At 52.7% G+C, this 17,029-nt stretch overlaps 1 protein-coding gene across 2 annotated transcripts in view; it reads right to left on the reverse strand.

Moving 5' to 3' along the window:
• The window catches only part of Foxp4 (forkhead box P4), a 54,571-nt gene extending 38,568 nt beyond the window's left edge, over positions 1–16,003 (reverse strand). The window contains exon 1 of one of the 2 annotated variants that reach the window (XM_041655762.1): positions 15,459–16,003. The gene's annotated coding sequence lies outside the window, so the exon portion shown is untranslated. The remainder of the gene's footprint in view (positions 1–15,458) is intronic. The other variant, XM_041655761.1, reaches the window with a different exon arrangement.
• Positions 16,004–17,029: the final 1,026 nt, after the last annotated feature.

Consider the following 17,029-nt stretch of genomic DNA (forward strand, 5'->3'; position numbering starts at 1 on the left):
ATCCCTCCAGGCTTGGTGGGTGCTTCTCTGCACTCATCAGGGGGAGGAGGAGAAAGAGGAGGAGGAGCAGGTCTTCAAGACCAACCTCAACTAACAGTCAGCAGACTGTTTTTCCCTACCCGCAAAAGCCACTAAGGAGTGGGCACCAAACATTTTCAAATTTCCCTAAGAATTGCTAAGACTAGGCTTCTCACTTCATGCCAGAATTTCCAGACCACTCCCTCACCAAATGTCGTGGGTAGTGGAGGACCATTTACAGTGTGTGTGTGTGTGTGTGTTGGGTGGGTGGGGGTTCAGGATTTGGATGGCTACAGGTGGGTGGATCCTAGTCTCCCATACTCCCATTCTCCGGATTCCCTGGCTGAAGTCGGAGCACTAGGGAGCCACGATCTGGCCCGGGCTCCAGCAGGCGTCCTCGGAAGGAAGCTAGGTCAAAGCCACTGCCACTTCTTCCGCTTTAGGGTACTCCGTGGCCATCTGAGGGTTCCCACTTTCCCTGAGGCTTTTGCCTCTATGAGGCACCCCAGTGGGAGCGAAGGCAACAACGCCTCCTTGGAACCAGTCAGGGTCCGCCCCGTCCCCTCCCTGCCGGAAGTGACGAGTTGCACCTAGCTTGAGGCCAAAGGGGCACTCCGGACCTGGGGTGCTTTGGGGAGGCGGAGAGGAAAAGACACCAGAGTCCTACACGTGGACAAACCTTTTGTGCCTTTTCGCGGGCCCATATGGCGTGGGAAGTATTAATTACCGTCGCGTTTTAATTAACAGTCGCTTAATCTGAGCCATAACATTTGCCACGACACCCTGTGCCTCGCCGCGAACCCGCGCCGCCCGCCCTGCCAACTCATCAATTAATTTTTATTGACGTTTTCTTCCCCCAAACAGGCACAATACCAGGGTTTTCCAATTAACACCTCCGCGATCTCTAATTAGTGCAATTAACAGACTGATGGATGCCCGGAGTTTACCCGCGAGGGAGGGGAGGAGGAGGGGACCGAGAAGCTCAGGACGCGCGTTCCCGGGAGCAGCAGCGCGGCAGCAGGCGACAGATGGGGGCGTGGCCATGGGTCACCTGTTCCAGAGTCCCGTGGCCCCTGAAGCAGAAGGTGGCCCTGATGAGAGCCTGACACTTAGGGCTAGAAAACTGGTGTCTAGCTGCAGCCCTGTAGGTCACGAACTTGCTGAGCGATCTGGAGCAAATAAGTGGATGTTGTCTACTTAAAACTCTGAAGGAGGCCGAGGAAGTTGATTGCACTAAGAGACAGAATGTCCTAAAGCACAATACCATGCAGGAGAAAGAGCCCAGGGATAAACCAACACCTTTGTGTGCTTGTACTGGGCTCCATCAGAGAGGCAAATTCTGTTGATCTGACGAGGACATAACTTGTATTGCCGTTTCCGGGTGCAGCTGACCTGCTTGTCTGGGGTAGCAGGGCTCCGAGGATGAGAGCAAGCTTCGGTGGGAAGAGCTAGTTTTCCCATGGTCCAAACTGGTCAGCTGGTGGCCCTCTGAGGCCATGCATTCACCAAGCAAGCATTTAGGGTCCGATTACCCTAAAAGCTGAGATCTAGCCACAAGAGCCCGAAGGGCAGTTCTTTCTGAGCAAATGGAAAGACGCAACAAGGCAAATGGAAGAGGTGAAGCCCCCCCCCCTCATGTTTCCTCTGAGTATCTGTCTCTGAAAGAGTGGGTCACTAGTGGGGGTTCTCTCCTCCTCCACAGCTAGCCCGTCAGGAGTATGTTGTACCAGCAACGATCCTTCACCAATCATAGTTTCAAAGGGCACCTAAGCAGCACCAGTGTGCCAGGCTGGGTACGCAGAGAACAGGCATTGGCATGCATTCTAGAGCCCACCTTCCCAGGGGGAGAGAAATGATAGGCATAAGTGCACTTCTCAGATTGAGACGAATTCTATCCAACGTGAGTATAAGGAGTAAATATAGTACTTTTATTCATTTTTGAGAAACTCATACATGCATGCACACAGTGTCTTTGGGTCATATGAATCCTCTCCCCACACTTGGGGCTCTACCTTAAATGAAGTCTGGATTGGGGAAGGTCTCTTTTGCTGAAATGAATTAGCTATGAAGGATGAGCAGACTCAGCCAGGCAGACTGTAGCCTGATGCCCCAAAATCACATGCAAAGGCCTTCATTTCACTAAAAGAGAGCCTACTGGGTTCAGACGTTTCTAGGACTAAAGGTCTTTGAAACAGTGACATTTCCTAGATCACATATAACAACTCACATGAACATGACAGAATAGAGTAAGGTGCACACTTTTTGTCTATCCCTTTCTTTCTGACTATCCTGCTAACGAATCTTTAGTAAGGAACAGAGAGCAAACAGCTTTTCAGGGCCATCAACCTTGGTCCCACAGGCAGCTGAGTGTACCACTCAAGTCAAGGACCCAAGGACTCAATGCATCTCTGACCTTCACTGGCTACAGGCGGCCAGGAATAGGGAGGGCGCCACACAGCAGCCCACGTCAGCCAGTCACTCACTTGCCGTTCTACAGCTAACCCTTTCCTGGCATGATCCATGGCACGGAACAGTGAGGTCCCCAGCCTGAACCTTGGGGTCCAGATCTCTGGCTGATACCAGTAAACCTTCCTTCCTCCCTTCCTTCCAAGGGTGCTTTGGACTCATTAAAGCATAGGGCATGAACAAGACAGTCAGAGAAGGGCAATTCCTGGGGCTCCCAAAGGCCCTGCTGCAGGCCCACTCTGAAGGAACTGGAGTTAAAAGTTCACTCGGCCCCTTCCAGCCTTCTGTTCGGCTTCTAAGAAAAGCTAAGATAGGAACAACCAGCCAGAAAGCCTCTAAAGGCTGCAGGTTCAGCTCACGGGTATAGCATTCGCCTACCATGAGCAACAAACACCCTCTCCCCAAGTTCCAGAAGATAGGAACTTGGGGGCTTTCCCACCTGCAGATAGGAGGCTGGCACCTCAGCCTCCCCACCCACCTGCGTGCCAAGCCAAAGATCCTCTGTAAATGACACGTGGCCCCTTAAAAGCTACCTGCCCCCAAATCCAGGGACCGGTCAAGTCCTCTTAGCACAAAACTTCAGGGCTATAGGGGCTGAAGACGAGTAGCAGGGCAAGGACAGACCCATTTCAAAGGGTCCCCTGGCCCACACAGCCCTTGACTGGGAATCTGTTCCTAGGTTACCTTTGGAGGGTCTTTTCCCAAGTTTCAAATTTTTTTTATTTTCTTTTTTAAAAATTTTATTCGTGCGCACTGGTGATTTTTCCTGCATATATGTCTGTATAAAGGTCCCCCGGAGTTGGGAGTTGCCATGTGGGTGCTCTGGAAGAGCAGTCACTGCTCTTATCCATTGAGTCATCTTTCCAGCCCCATTTTTTTTCTTTTCTTTTCTTTTCTTTTTTTATTTTTCGAGACAGGGTTTCTCCGTAGCTTTTGGTTCCTGTCCTGGAACTAGCTCTTGTAGACCAGGCTGGCCTCGAACTCACAGAGATCCGCCTGCCTCTGCCTCCTGAGTGCTGGGATTAAAGGCGTGCGCCACCACCGCCCGGCTTTTTTTTTATTTTCTAATTCTAAAAGCAAAGGACATCTTGGAAGAATATTCTAGGAGGGAGATGTATAGCTAGGTATGGGGGACATGCCTATATTATCACATGGCATGCACATATGCCTATATCATGTGGTATACATACCTATATCATATGATATGTATATATGCCTATACCATATGGTATATATATGCCTATGTGCATACCATGTCCAGTATGTATGCCTATAATCACAGCACTTGGGAGACTGAGCCAGGAGGAAAGAGTTTCAGGCTAGCCTGAGCTACACAGCTAGATCGTTTTGAAAAACAAAAACCATGCCAGCAGTGGTGGCACACACCTTTAATCCCAGCACTAGGGAGGCAGACACAGGCGGATCCACCCGTCTGTCAAGTCTGAGGCCAGCCTGGTCTACAGAGTTCCAAGACAGCCAGGGCTACACAGAGAAACCCTGTACTGAAAAACTAAATAAAAAACCACAACAACCAGGCCTGGCATTGTAAGCCAGTAATACCGCACTTAGAAGGCAGAGGCAGGAAGGTCACTGGAAATTTGAGGTCTACATAACACATTCTAGTTCTCAAGCCCTTAGAGTCCGAGACAAGGGACTGTCTTCATCTGTCTTCACTTAGGAGAACATTTTGCTTAGAAGGTACAGTTATTTCTTCCTTTTCACTGCTTTTCATTTTGATTTCCTTTTTTCTGAGATATGATTTCACTAGGTAGGCCAGGATGGCCTGGAACTCCCATGATTCTCCTGACTTTCCCAGTGCTGGGGCCACAAAGCCACTACCAACCAGGCTTTAGAATCACATTTTTTGAGGTAAAACTGGCAATTTTGCTGAGGATGACCTTGAACTCTTGATTCTCCTGGCTCCTCTTACCAAATGCTCGTATTACAGGCGTGTGCCATCACTGCCCAGCTCTGGAACTCTATCTCTTTATAGCTCTTGATTTCATTGGTGTCCACTGATTGGTACCAGTTTGACCTTTCTTCTTGGAGGTTCACAAGCCTTTGGGGCCACTTCCCTTTACCGTGTAGCTCCTTCCCAGACAGTCTCAGCTCTGCATCAGGAAGCCAACACTAAGTCCCTTGGCTATGCACAAGCTCCTGGTACAGAGGTGTTGAGCGGCCCTTGCCCTGCAATGGATACTGAGTACGCACATGTGGTGGAATCTTGGCAAACAGAGGTGAAAAAAAACACAGCTCTGGCTTTTGGTGGAGTGAAAAAGGACCATAAGCAACAAAGGTACACAAGGCTCTTCCTGACAAAGGAGCCTTAAAGACAAACCATTCCTACTTCGTACTCTCGGTCAGTTAAGTCAGACTCTGGGGAGTGATGAAGGCATGGGCACCTCACACAGCCTTCCCAGAACCCTGAACTACAAACACAGCTGGGGTGGAGAAACTCACAGATACACAGACACACAGACACACACACATACACACACACGCTCCACTTTGCAAATGTTATGTTAGGCACTAAAACAAAGGAAGGGTACCTAAAGGGAGTGTGGTACTCTGGAAAGACCCCTGCAGGTTACTTCTGAGATAAGTTACAGGCAGTAAGCCTCCAAAGCATAACTTGCCAATGTGTTCCATGCTGCGTGTCACTGTCTCTCTTCATGGTACTGGAGACTGAGCCTAGTTCCTCACGTACGCCACACAAGGGCTTTACCACTGAGCTACGACATCAACCTTTCAAAAAACCTTTCTTTCCCAGAAAGTGTCAGGTAGGGTTTTCCTAAGGTACTCAAGGCTGGCCTTGAACTCACTCTGTAATCTAGACAGGCTTAAATGTGCCTCAGCCTCCTGAGTAGCTGGGATTATGGGTCCAGGCCTCTGAGAGCAGCCTATGCCTCAGCCTTTGGTTCTTAATCCTCCTCAACCCACTCAAGAGTCCCTGCCGGCCTCCACCATACCCTCACCCTCTTCCGCCACACTCCTGGGCTCACTTTGAAAGAGGAACAAATAATTGACAAGGTCATCTGGTCCCAGTCCCTTCCTAGCATCCCACCCCAGTGGTGACAAACCCGGGATCTCAGGTACTCTTCATTGCCACTTTCTGACGTCACAATGCTTCCACCAGGCCTGGCAAGGAAACCTCATTCAATACTTTCCTAGTCATGACCAAAAGGAAGGATTAACAGAGACAGGACAAGAGAGACAGAGAAAACCAAAGAGCCCACTCCATCTCATTAAGAAAGTAAACAGAAGAGCCTTCTAAGTGTCTAATTAAGCTTCTAATTAGTCCCTGCTTGTTACTAATGCAAATTAGATTACTCCGCTTAACTACAGCATGTCCACAACACCCTTGTTAATTGCGGCCTTTTGAAATTAAATTACTCCCTAATTAGCATATCAAAGCCATTGATTCGGAGCTGGGAGAGAAGAGGGCAAGAGGAGCCTAATGCCAAGTTTGGTTAATCAGACAGAGCTAATTAAATAGTGACGTCTTACGTGGGGGGCCTGCCGGTTCAGGGGTAGGGGCTACCCATTCAGGGCTCAAGTGACCATCTGGAGCCTGTCTGGAGCCTGGTTCTGGGGATGCCCTTGGCACCAGAGGCTCCTGTCTGGAGCCTGGTTCTGGGGGTGCCCTTGGCACCAGAGGCTCCTGTAGGCCTGCGGCAGACACTCCATGGCCCTTGACCCAGCCCTGGCCCCTCTGTCTCCCCAGAAGATTTCTAGGCATGGGATTCAGAAGGCTCTTGGGCACCGATTCAGGGACATCTAAGTCACAGCAACACACAAACAGGGTGAGCGAACACTCTTGCACTCTCTGTCCCAGCATCAAGGTTAGGTTCAGAAGGTGCCTCATTCTCTCTAGGCCTCAGTGGGCCAGAGTCCACTCGTGATCCCATTCTTAGAGGACCTCCATATCAAATCACTGACAACAAGAGGCATCAAATTGTTTTCTTGGGAATGTGAGATTCTGATGAAGAGAAATCTCATCGCTGGGGATCGAATAGGAGGTGGGGGGGGGGGGCGATGATCCTTCTAAAAAGGTTCTTGCCCAAACAAGACATACACAAGAAGGTACTTTGTACTTGTACAGTCCCTGGAAGCATGAAGCCTTAAAATTCACTTCACAGGAGAAAGGAGGAAGAGCTCCTAGGATTGGAACTTAATGACGTCTGGTTCAATCCCAGTACCTCCAGAACCAGCAAGAACCGAATGCCACTGTCAGTTCTTAGCAGCAGCATGGGAATAGGAATTTGATTTCAGCAAGAGTGAGTGTCCTTACAGGTCTTCTCTGAGCCTTTGGAGTCTTCAAGACACCTTCTCTCTATCCCACCCTACCTTTATCTCCTTAAAGAATACTGGGATCACGCCAGGCAGTGGTGGCTCACACCTTTAATCCCAGCAGAGACAGGTGATCTTTGTGAGTTCAAAGACATCCTGATCTATAGAGCGAGTTCCAGGACTGTTGTGGAATAAAGCTCTTGTACACAGTAAGGATTTGTCACTTGTATTAGTTTAATAAAACACTGATTGGCCAGTAGCTAGGCAAAAAGCAGGGTGACCAGACTGGGAGAATTCTGGGAAGAGGAAAGGCAGAGTCAGTCACCAGCCAGATGCAGAAGAAGCAAGAGGAGAATGTCTTACTGACAAAAGGTACCAAGTCACAAGGCTAAACACAGACAAGAATTATGGGTTAATTTAAGTTGTAAGAGCTAGTTAATGATAAGCCTAAGCTAATAGGCCAAATGGTTTATAATAATAGAAGCATCTGTGTGTTTCTTTGGGAATGAATGGTTGTGGGACCAGGTGGAACAGAAATGCCCGTCTACACTGAACAGACAGGGCTACACAGAGAAACCCTGTCTCCAAAAAGGGGGGGGGGGGACAACACAACCAAACTCGGACCAAGCTAACGTCCACGTGAAAAGATGTTAACCAGCTTTAATTTCTATAATCCCAGAAATTGTAAGGCAGAAACAGGAGAATATATATGAACTTGAGGTCAGCCACAGCTACACAGTAAGACCCTGTTTCAAAAGGAAGAAAGGAAGGAAAAGAAAGATCTGGAGTTAGAGAGATGGCTTAGTGGTTAACAGCACTGGCATCTCTTCCAGGGGATCCTGTGGGAGCAGACACACATGTGATGCACAGACATACAGGCAGGAAAATACCCATACATGTAAAACAGAAAGAGATGAAAGGTGCTATGTAGTACCCCCTCCATAGCTAAGACAGCCACTAAAGAGGCCCAGGGAGAAGAAGCTGTCACTCAACCTCAATGTGTCCCCACTGCACACAAGTGTAGCCTGTGTTTGCTCGTTCAAAGGAAGCCCAAGTGGGAATATTTATGTGACTCTATGTGACATTTACCATGGGTTGACCTGTATGGCAGCCAACAAAAAGCAGGGGTGAGGTCAGTCAACTTGTGGCACTACCCCTGCCCCTGAAATAATGAAGCATTTCAAGAGTCAAGTTCCATAACCGGGGATTCCTGTTATGGCAGACCACCTCCCCAGCCCCAGGTCCTTCATCTGTCAAATGGGAGCAATAATCACACCCTGGGGGGCACCAGGATGTGGTAGATTAGGGTGAAGAAGCTGCAAACCAGTGGTTCGCATGCTGCCCCCCTTCAGTACAGCTTCTCATATTGTGGTGACCCAAAACCATGATGTTATTTCATCTCTACTTCATAACTGCAATTTGACTACCGTTATAAATTGCAATGTGAACATCAGATATGCAACTCTGGAAGGTTGGACCCACAGGCTGAGAACTACTGCCGTAAAGCACGCCTCTTCACTGGGAAGCATCAGAGAGCCTTTCCCCACATCTTCCATTCTAGGGGTGGAGCTTAGACTTCCACTTTGAAGGACACTGAGAGCTGAAGTAGCTTATCCTGTCTCTCAGGAAGCTGGGGTGTGGGCAGGAGGCCATACTGGTGCTCTTTGCCCTACAAATGATAAATTGATCTGCCAAGGGCGATAACTTCTAAATAATTCCTAAAATTGATGATCAGTGTAATTAGCATTTTCTTTGAGCCACCAACCAGCTCCCAAATAAAGACATGGAGACTTAATTACGAGTGCTCAGCCTTAGCTTAGGCTTGTCCACTAGTTCTTTTTACTTAATTAAACTGTTTCTATTCATCTATGTTTTGCCTCTTGGCTTTTTACTTTCTTTCATTCTGTATGTCCTACCTTCCTACTTCCTCCCTGTCTGTCTGTCTGGCCTCTGGCATCTCGTTTTCTTTCTTCTTCCACACCACCCCAACTAAGAAACCCATGCTAAGCTCCTCCCTGCTACTTCATGGCAACCAGTTGCTAACCCTGCCTCTGAGTCTACATTAATTTTATTTAATTAACAAAAATGCAACACATCTTTGCATAGTTATATACAAATGCAACACAACACATCTTTGCTAGTTAACCGAATATCCCACAACAGCCCAGGGCAGCAGGAGGATGGGTCACTGAGATGACTCAGTAGGTAAAGGTGTCTGTCACCAAGTCTGACAACCTAAGTTTGATTCCCAGAGTCCATGGAGTAGGAGAGAACCAACTCCCAGGAGCTGCCCTCGACTTCTACACGTTTGCCACGGTACGTGTTCACAGGAGAGACCCCTGCTTTGATCCCTCTGTGTGTCTCTCTTTTCCCATCTAGGATGTAGCTATTCCAACCCCTCCCAAGTTCTAGCCCCTGGAGCACACAGGGGCAGGGGCAGAGACAAACCCTGAAGGGTGAGGTTTTGTTTATTTAAGGAGAAACCAAATAGAGAGGTGGACTCCCTGACGAGGCGAGTCCAGCCAGTACCCAGCTGGAAGTATCCATCCACGTCAAACCTGGCAGAGGGGCTCAGAGCAGAGCTTTGATTTTAGAAAATATGTGAAATTAAAAGCAGAAAGAAGAGTTTGGGGGAAGGGTTGGGCTGTCCTGGTTAGTGGGGGATGGGGACAGAAACACATAAGGGCCAAGCTGCAGCACGCCTCTCAGAGCGCTCTCCCAACGAGATTCAATTAATTGATAACAAGAGGCATCAAATTAATTTCTGGAGGATGTGAGATTCTGATGAAGGGAAATCTCGTCGATGGGGATCGGGCAGGAGGAGGAGGGCAGCATCCCTTTTAATCAGGCTCTGGCTGTCTAATTGGCAAAGAGGTGGCTTGAAGGGTCACAGGGCCCCTTGCCCTGAGTTCCACAGCGCTCCCTTCAGGCAGCCCCTTCAGGGGTAGGAGGCCATGCTGCCTTGGCTAAGACCATAGCCATCCTCAACTGAGGCCAGGGAGAGGATGCGGTTACTCACCAGCTACACTGTAGGAAACCGATACCCACAGAGAACATGGCAAAGGCCAGGCAGAAAGTTAGGACTTTGGTGGCAGTGCCTTACAGGGACCCCACAGTGAACTTGGAGGACCCAGAGAGTCGTCCCAGATCACAGGAAGTATAACACTGGGGCACACGCTATAGCAAAACGCAGATCATGAAGTCTGAGCTTGCAAGATTGGCTCAAGCCCAGCGGAGGTGGGTAGAAGTCTGTGCTCTGGTGGGTTTGGTCTCATAACCCACGATTGCCTTCCTGGGCTCAGGTCTCAGTCACCTGCAGCCTTTCATCAAGGGGCAAGGACGTTTGATGCTCCTGGGACTCAGCAAGATGCTAGGGGAGCCATTCAGAGCTTCCATCACCACTGCGCTCCAACTGGGTAGAAGGGCAGGTAGCTTGTGGTCTCTGGGGGAAACCCAGGTGAGAGTCTCCCAAGGGAACATAGGTAACACCTCAACACAGCCTCCTGCTCTGAAGGCCACGAGCCCCTGCCCTTACTCCCCCAGCCCTTCCAGCAGTTGCTCCTCACCAGACCGTGAGCACACCTTGATGTTTCCTTACTCCTAATTCTCTCTGGCAGGACATTTTCCTTCCTCCACACAGGGAATTCCTACTGAAAAGGGAAGTCCCAAAGAGAGACTTCTTCAGACCTAGGTCCGCTAGAAATGCAGGCCCAGCCGGAATCGTATCCCAAGAGCCAACTCCGGTTTGGCAGGATTGAGGAAACCAGAACTCAACGCTCCTTACCTGCCCACCCCTTCATCTCCCCGCCCCCCCCCCCGACACTGGACCCCTGTCAGAACCCCACCCTCTCTTGTCCCCAGCACCCATCTCAAAGATCCACATTCGCCTACTTACTCCAGTTTGGGCTTTCGGGAGTTGCAAGAGAGCCTCCTCTCATTTCCTCTCTTCCCTAGGTCCTGCCAAATGTGTCTGCTGCACACAGCAGGCTCTGGGGGTTGTAGAAACGCCCATCTCTATTCCCAAAATCCTCCTCAAGCCTGGCAGCCATCACTTTTCCCTCTCTTCCTGCCAGTCAGAAACTGAGCTATGCCATGCTCCACAACCCGATAGACTGACAGACAGACAGATTTGTGTCATCTCTGCCCCCTCCCTACTTCAGACAAATGGCATGCTTAATTCTGCATACTGTCCTATTATGAGGAAATCCACCATTTGCTCCCCCTACTCATTTACACAGTAGTAGCTGGGGTCAGATGCCATCAGAACCAATTCCAGTGTGAAAACAAATACCCTTCACGTCTATCTGGTACCATCCATGCAGCCCAGTCATCCTGAGGCAGTGGTGGAGGGGAAGGGCCCCAAGAGAGGAGGAGACATCTGGGGCTGGAGGTGCAGGCTTCTGATAGGGCTTGGGAGATGATGTATGACTTTTTAAGTGGGCAAAAGCGTGTGTGTGCGTGTGTGTGTGTGCGCGTGTGTCTCCGTCCATCTGTCCTGGAACCAAGGAAGGTGATACAACAAGGAAGACTGCATGGCCCCTCACCCCGTGGTTCCATGCAGAAGGCACCTTTTGTGGGGGTGCTCTTGTTTCCCAGCCCATCAGTGTACCCCAAATCTTCTGAGAGAAGCCCAGAGCATACACAAAGTCAGGGGCCATAGGAAGAGGATTCCCACTGAGACCCAGGATTGGTGAAACCAGCAGTAAAGAAAATGTTCATTTCCACATTTCCACAGAGAATTCCAGCTGGTGATGGGAAGGACAGACAACGTCAAGCTCCCTGCAGGACAGGTTCTTGCCTCTGTGAGCTGACCATTCAGCGGCAGGTCCCAAACCTGAGGATCTCTGCCTGATAGCTTCATGTAAGGACAGGAGGCGCCATTCCCAAACACTAGGAATCTTTCCCTTTAAAAAGAGGAGAAGCTAGTCTTCCAGTAATTTTTTTTTTCTCCTCAGTCTTCTGGAGAATTCTGTCTCATTTGTATTTGTATCTATTACCACCCTAAGAAGACCTAAGGGCCAAACCAGGGTAGGAGCAGGCAGAGAATGCAGGAAGTACAGCTCAGACAAGCTAGGGAGGTGGCTGGCTGGGCCAGGCTGGTGAAGTGTCAGCCCTCTATCCCCTGGCCTTCTCACTTGCCCAAGGCAGAGAGGCTCCAGCCCCTGGTTATTCTGGAGCCCAGCAACTTAGTCTCAGCTCTGTGCCTGGGCAGCAGCGAAAACCTCACACGAGTTGCCACTTCTCTCTGGCTTCATTTTCCAGCCTATAAACTGAAGGTTTATACTCCAGCGTTTCCAGTATTCGGCCCGATAAGTGGCCTGGCAGTGCCAGTAAACCAGTTAGAGAAAAAAAAATGAAAAGCGTGCCATCACCGGGTGGCACTCTGAAGGCCAGACGCTTGCTAGGGCGTGAAACTTCACCTCCCATTGAACCCCCAGCCGCTGCTCTGCTCTGGGTACTGCTGACCCACTTTACAACCTAAGAAAATTGAGGTTCCAGCCGCTTAATTAGGGTCCCTAGAGCCCTAGCTCAAGTGCCAAATTCCAAAGCCCTTTTTACTCTGACACACGTATGGCCCTAGGGAGGCACGAGTTGTGTGCCTCGGGTTCTAGGGCTCCAGAACCACCTCAGAGGAAGCTATTCTCAGCCAATGGAGGCACAGAATTCCAGAAAAAAAAATGGGCCCATGGCTGCCTTGGGCCTGGGGAAACTGAGAGGATAGGAAAGGGGATGGGGGCAGAGAAACTGAGAAGCCCCTGGGATGGAAGGAAGTTGGCGCTGTTTGGGCAATAAGAATAAAGGCCTGAGCTTAGCACACTGCGTCTAGAGGGGAAATCTTCCAAAAGTACCACGGGCAGTGAAGGGTTAAAATGTAGGGAAGGAAGGATGGTTTCACGGGGAGATGCCCCTTCCCTCCCTCACACAGTCCTCTGAAATCAAACTCTGCATGCCACCTTCCTCCCCATCACAACTGTCTCATCTATTCCGGTAGGCTGAGGTCCAGAGAGGAGGCTCCAGACCCCAGGGCCCAGCCTGGGATCTGCCCAGGCAAGGAGGGGGCTCAGCAAACACTGAGGAAATTATCAGATCAAAGAAAGCCACCCCCTTCCAATCCTCCTGGAGTCCTCCCCTGCTGGGGAAAGGTGTGTTTGGAGTGAGAGCCCAGCAGGATCTGCGCATTCTTGGCAAGAAGGGACCTACCTAGCAGCCGGTCAGAAAGCGAGCTTCTGGCCAAAGGTAGAGGAAAGGGGTGGGGATATCTAGGAAGGAACAGGCGCAGGTCCACCAGCAAGTTGGGCCTGACTAGTCCCCCATGCTCTCCTGTTCCTCAACTCCAACCTAGCCTTAGCCTCAGAAGAGACTAAGGGAGAGTCTCCTCCAACTTCCAAGGTTGGAGCTAGGGTAAAATATAGAAGGAGCTTAGTGAGGTGTGTGTGGAACACACCTGAAAACGCAGCATCCGAGAGGCTGCGGAAGGACACTGTATGAGGATGGCCTAGGCAACATAAAGAGACTGTCTCAAGTCTCCCCAACCCTCCTACAAAACAAAATAAAAACAACAATAAAACAACCAGGCACTTAAGGGTCCCCGCAAGTTGAGGATCATATATCATGGGGTGTGCAGCAAGTGTGGAAGAGGAGGTCCTAGAACAGCCCTGATACCAGGCTACCTTGCCCAACTGACTAGAGTGGTGGACATTCTTTACACGCGCTGTTCTAAGGGTATCTCAGAGCCAGCAAGCCATCTGAGGGCCCCTCCGACCTACAGACGACAGCCCCTGAATCACCCTGGCAAGGTAAAGTTTCTCAAGCTTAAGGAGAAAAAAGAGAAAGAAGGAAAGCCTGCAGACTTCCCCACAGCGGTTTTCCGCGGGGGCGGGCAGAGGTCGTCTAAGGCCGACCGCTCCCCTTAAGGAGCCTCCCCCTGATTTCAACCAGGGGCTTAAAATGCCGGTACCGCAGGGTACCTAGGCCAAGGGGCCTACCCACTGAGGTTCGCGGGGGTGGGGGTGGGGGCTAAGCTTCTCCAGGAAGCGGTGGAACAGCATGGACCACCCGCTGCTCCTTTCTTGTATGAGAGGGGATACTCGTGCAAAACAAAACGACTGTCGCGGAAGCTCCCGGCCCCAAATCCAGCCCCAAAGCCGTCGACTGCCAATCCAGGTAAAGACGCTTTAAGTTCAAGGTAAAAATCCCGCATCAGCCAAAACTCTTTTCGACTTGCTATGGAACCATCAAACGGTGGATTTGGACTTAGGTTTGTTCGTCCTGATCCCCTCCCCAGTTCAGAACGCCACGGTCAATAGGGTGGGTAGAGCCGTGTCAAGGTGCACCACACGCGCCTATCTCTAAAGTCCCAGGTGCCAAGCAAGGGAACGTGGAAACACGCACGGCGGTGTAAGAGGCCCGGGATGCAAAGCAGAGGGGCACTGCCTGAGAGCAGCGACAGCCCCCCATACCCTGTCCTCCCAACCTACAGAGTCGGCAGATGCTACATGAGGGTGTTCACGCGGTCGCCTCACTTGGGGAAGAGGGTCAATCTGTGATGGTCACGGCTTCTGCCTCAGAATCCGCGTCCCACGAAATCACAAGTTCCTTCACACAGGTGGCCGCGGCCCCAGGTCTCTAAGCGCCACCGGGTTCTGCTCCGGCGCAGCCCAAGAGGCAGAAGTTTTACGTAGAAGCAGAATGCAAGATTTGAGCACCGCCGAGGGTGGCCGCGGGTCAGAGAGGTGTTGGGGCGACGAAAGGGCTGTCTAGTGAGTCACCAGAGTGCTCGGTCTGGAGAAATGGGGTCCGGCTCGGTCAATCAGGCAGCCCCATCTCTCTGGTGGCATTGGGCCCTCCGTCCAGTCACTTTATTCCCCCACAACCCTGCAGGAGCCCTGTCCCAATGGGGAGGGTATCCACCCGGTCAGTCCCCCACCGACCAGCTCCAACACATAAAAATCACAGGGGCCATTTCCAGTCTCTCTCAAGTCCCCAAGAAGTTTTTCCGCTCTATCTCAGATCTGATTAAGGGATGAAGGGAAAGAAGGTTGACTAGTCTCAGCACTTCCGAGGTGCGACCAAGGCGACAAGGTGTTTGAGATTGTTGGTCGTACCCCCCCCAACCCCCCCTCCTCAAGTCCCTCTGCCTCCTTCTAGTCCTGGGGAGTCCCGTGCAGACTGGACTTGGGGGGATCCCACTTCACCACTTCCCTTCCCGGTTCAGGAAAGTCCGGGCCGGGAGTATTCTTTGTCTCACTCCGGGAGGGGGGGTCGCGCCCCCTAACACCCCATTCCCAGTAGCGAGGCCAGAAGTGGGCGGAGTCCAGATTCTTGGGGCAGGGCGGGCCTCAGTGGCCTCTCCAAGCCGCCCCCATGGCCGGCTTCCCGCTGCCCCCCAACCCCGCACCGCGGCCCCCACCTGTTCCCCAGACAGCTCCAGTCCGCTAGAAGCCCGGGCCGAGGACAGGGTTTCGTACCCACTGGGGACAGTGCGACGCGGCCGGCCCCGGTTGGAACAAAGTGCTCCGGCCGGGGCCGGGCTCCTCCCGGCGCCCGGCGCGCCTCGGGCCGGCAGTTTGCAAACACAAAGTGAGCCAGGGAGCAAGCCAGAGAGTGAGCGAGCTGGGGAGTTCGACGAGTCGTCAGCCCAGCCCCCACCCGAGTCCCTGGGGTCTCTTGGATCGGTCACCTACCTGTCTGGCCCGGCCGCTCAGTGCGGGCTCCGGCCCGTCAGCCCGCACGGGGCATGGGGCTCGCTCGGGTCGCAGCCCGGGCCCGCCGCCACCCGCCGGGACTGCCCCTGCGCGCCGCGCCGCTCCGAGGCGATCTTTCCAGCACTGAACGCCCCGCGCCTCAGTCCCTCGGAGGCATCGCACTTTGTAGGGTGGCTCAGCTCCCTCAGGCTTCCGATCTTCCTTTCCCGGGCTCCCGCGACGCTCCTGAGCTCGCTCCGGCTCCGGGGCTCCGGGACCCCGGCGTCCCCGCCCCCGGCCCAGCCCTGGTTCCGGCCCGGGCTCCTCCCCGCCGCGCCGCGGCCGCCTGCGCCGCGCCCTGATCGCGTGCTGGGGGGCTCCGTCCCGGCCGCCGGTGGCACTGTCCGGCCCGCAGGGGCGGCCGGCTCCGGACTCCGAGGGGCTGCGACTGAGCCCCGGCTGCGAGTGGCTGAGAGCGAGCGGCTCGCGGGCGGGGCGCACCGGGCGGAGAACCGGAGGGGTGGAGGGAAGGAGGGAGCGCGCCGAGCGACGGGGAGGAGGGAGCGAACGAAAGAGCGGCGGAGGGAGGGGAGACTAACTTCTAGTGCTACCATAATTCGCCTAAAGCAGGTGCAGCCACTTTTCCCCCCGCCAGGCGGCCAGCGGCGAGCCGAAGAAGACCACGTGGACCAAAGTTTGGGGAAGGAAAAATGGGAACGTTGGGCTATAGATCTGCCAAAGCAGATAGGCCGCAGAGGTTCACACTGGCCTGGGGACCCAGCCTATGGGACGCTTTATAAACTCTGGCCTTTTCTAGGAGCCTGGAGGTACGGCCAAGTCCTGCTGGCACACGGTTCACTGGTTTCGGGCGGGCTGCGCCTGGCGCTGGGAGTGGTCAGGGGGCCCCCCGAGTCCGGAGCCGGCGTCCGGCGCGGGCTCTGCCTTGCCTTCTTCCGACTCCCCACTGTGTGGGGGCTGGGGCTGGGGAGGCTCTTTCTGGGCTTTGTGAACAGTGGTTCTCCCAGCCCCGCGCACGCGCTGCCTGGGTCTGCAATGGGGAATTTCCTATAAAGTGCTGTGAGAGCCAATGAAGAAGGGGCTTCAGGCTGGATCCACGCGGGCCAAGCACGGAGTAAAGTCGAGGCAATTATCTGAACAAATTAGATTGTAAACAAAACTCAGCGTCCCTGAATACCGCTTTGCCCGGGGGACTTGGGAGGATGGGGGTGAGGACAGCCGTGTGTATTTGGGTTGGGAGGGGGAAGTCCGGGCACGGAAAGACCCACGTTCCGAAGGGGAGGGCTAAGTTGGGTAGCAGGCGCCAGGCTCAGGCTGGTGGAGATCTGAAAAAAATCCTCCCACTCTCTACCCCAAACATCTTCCCTGACTGGGTGTGTGAAGTGGTGAGAGAACCTCAGGGTCTCTCGGTGGTTGCCCCCACCCTGCCCAGTGATGCCAGGTCCCCTGGCCCCTGCTGTGATCTGAGAGCAGGAAGTCAGTGATCCTGGAATGCCCTGTTGGCTTTAGGTTAGCAGGTGGCCAAGGGCAGGCAGACCCATGCCTCAGTGGAG

Source organism: Microtus oregoni, unplaced genomic scaffold, assembly GCF_018167655.1.
Source record: "Microtus oregoni isolate MIOR12 unplaced genomic scaffold, Mior012 000007F_ref0000211, whole genome shotgun sequence".
NCBI classification, from domain to species: Eukaryota; Metazoa; Chordata; class Mammalia; order Rodentia; family Cricetidae; genus Microtus; species Microtus oregoni.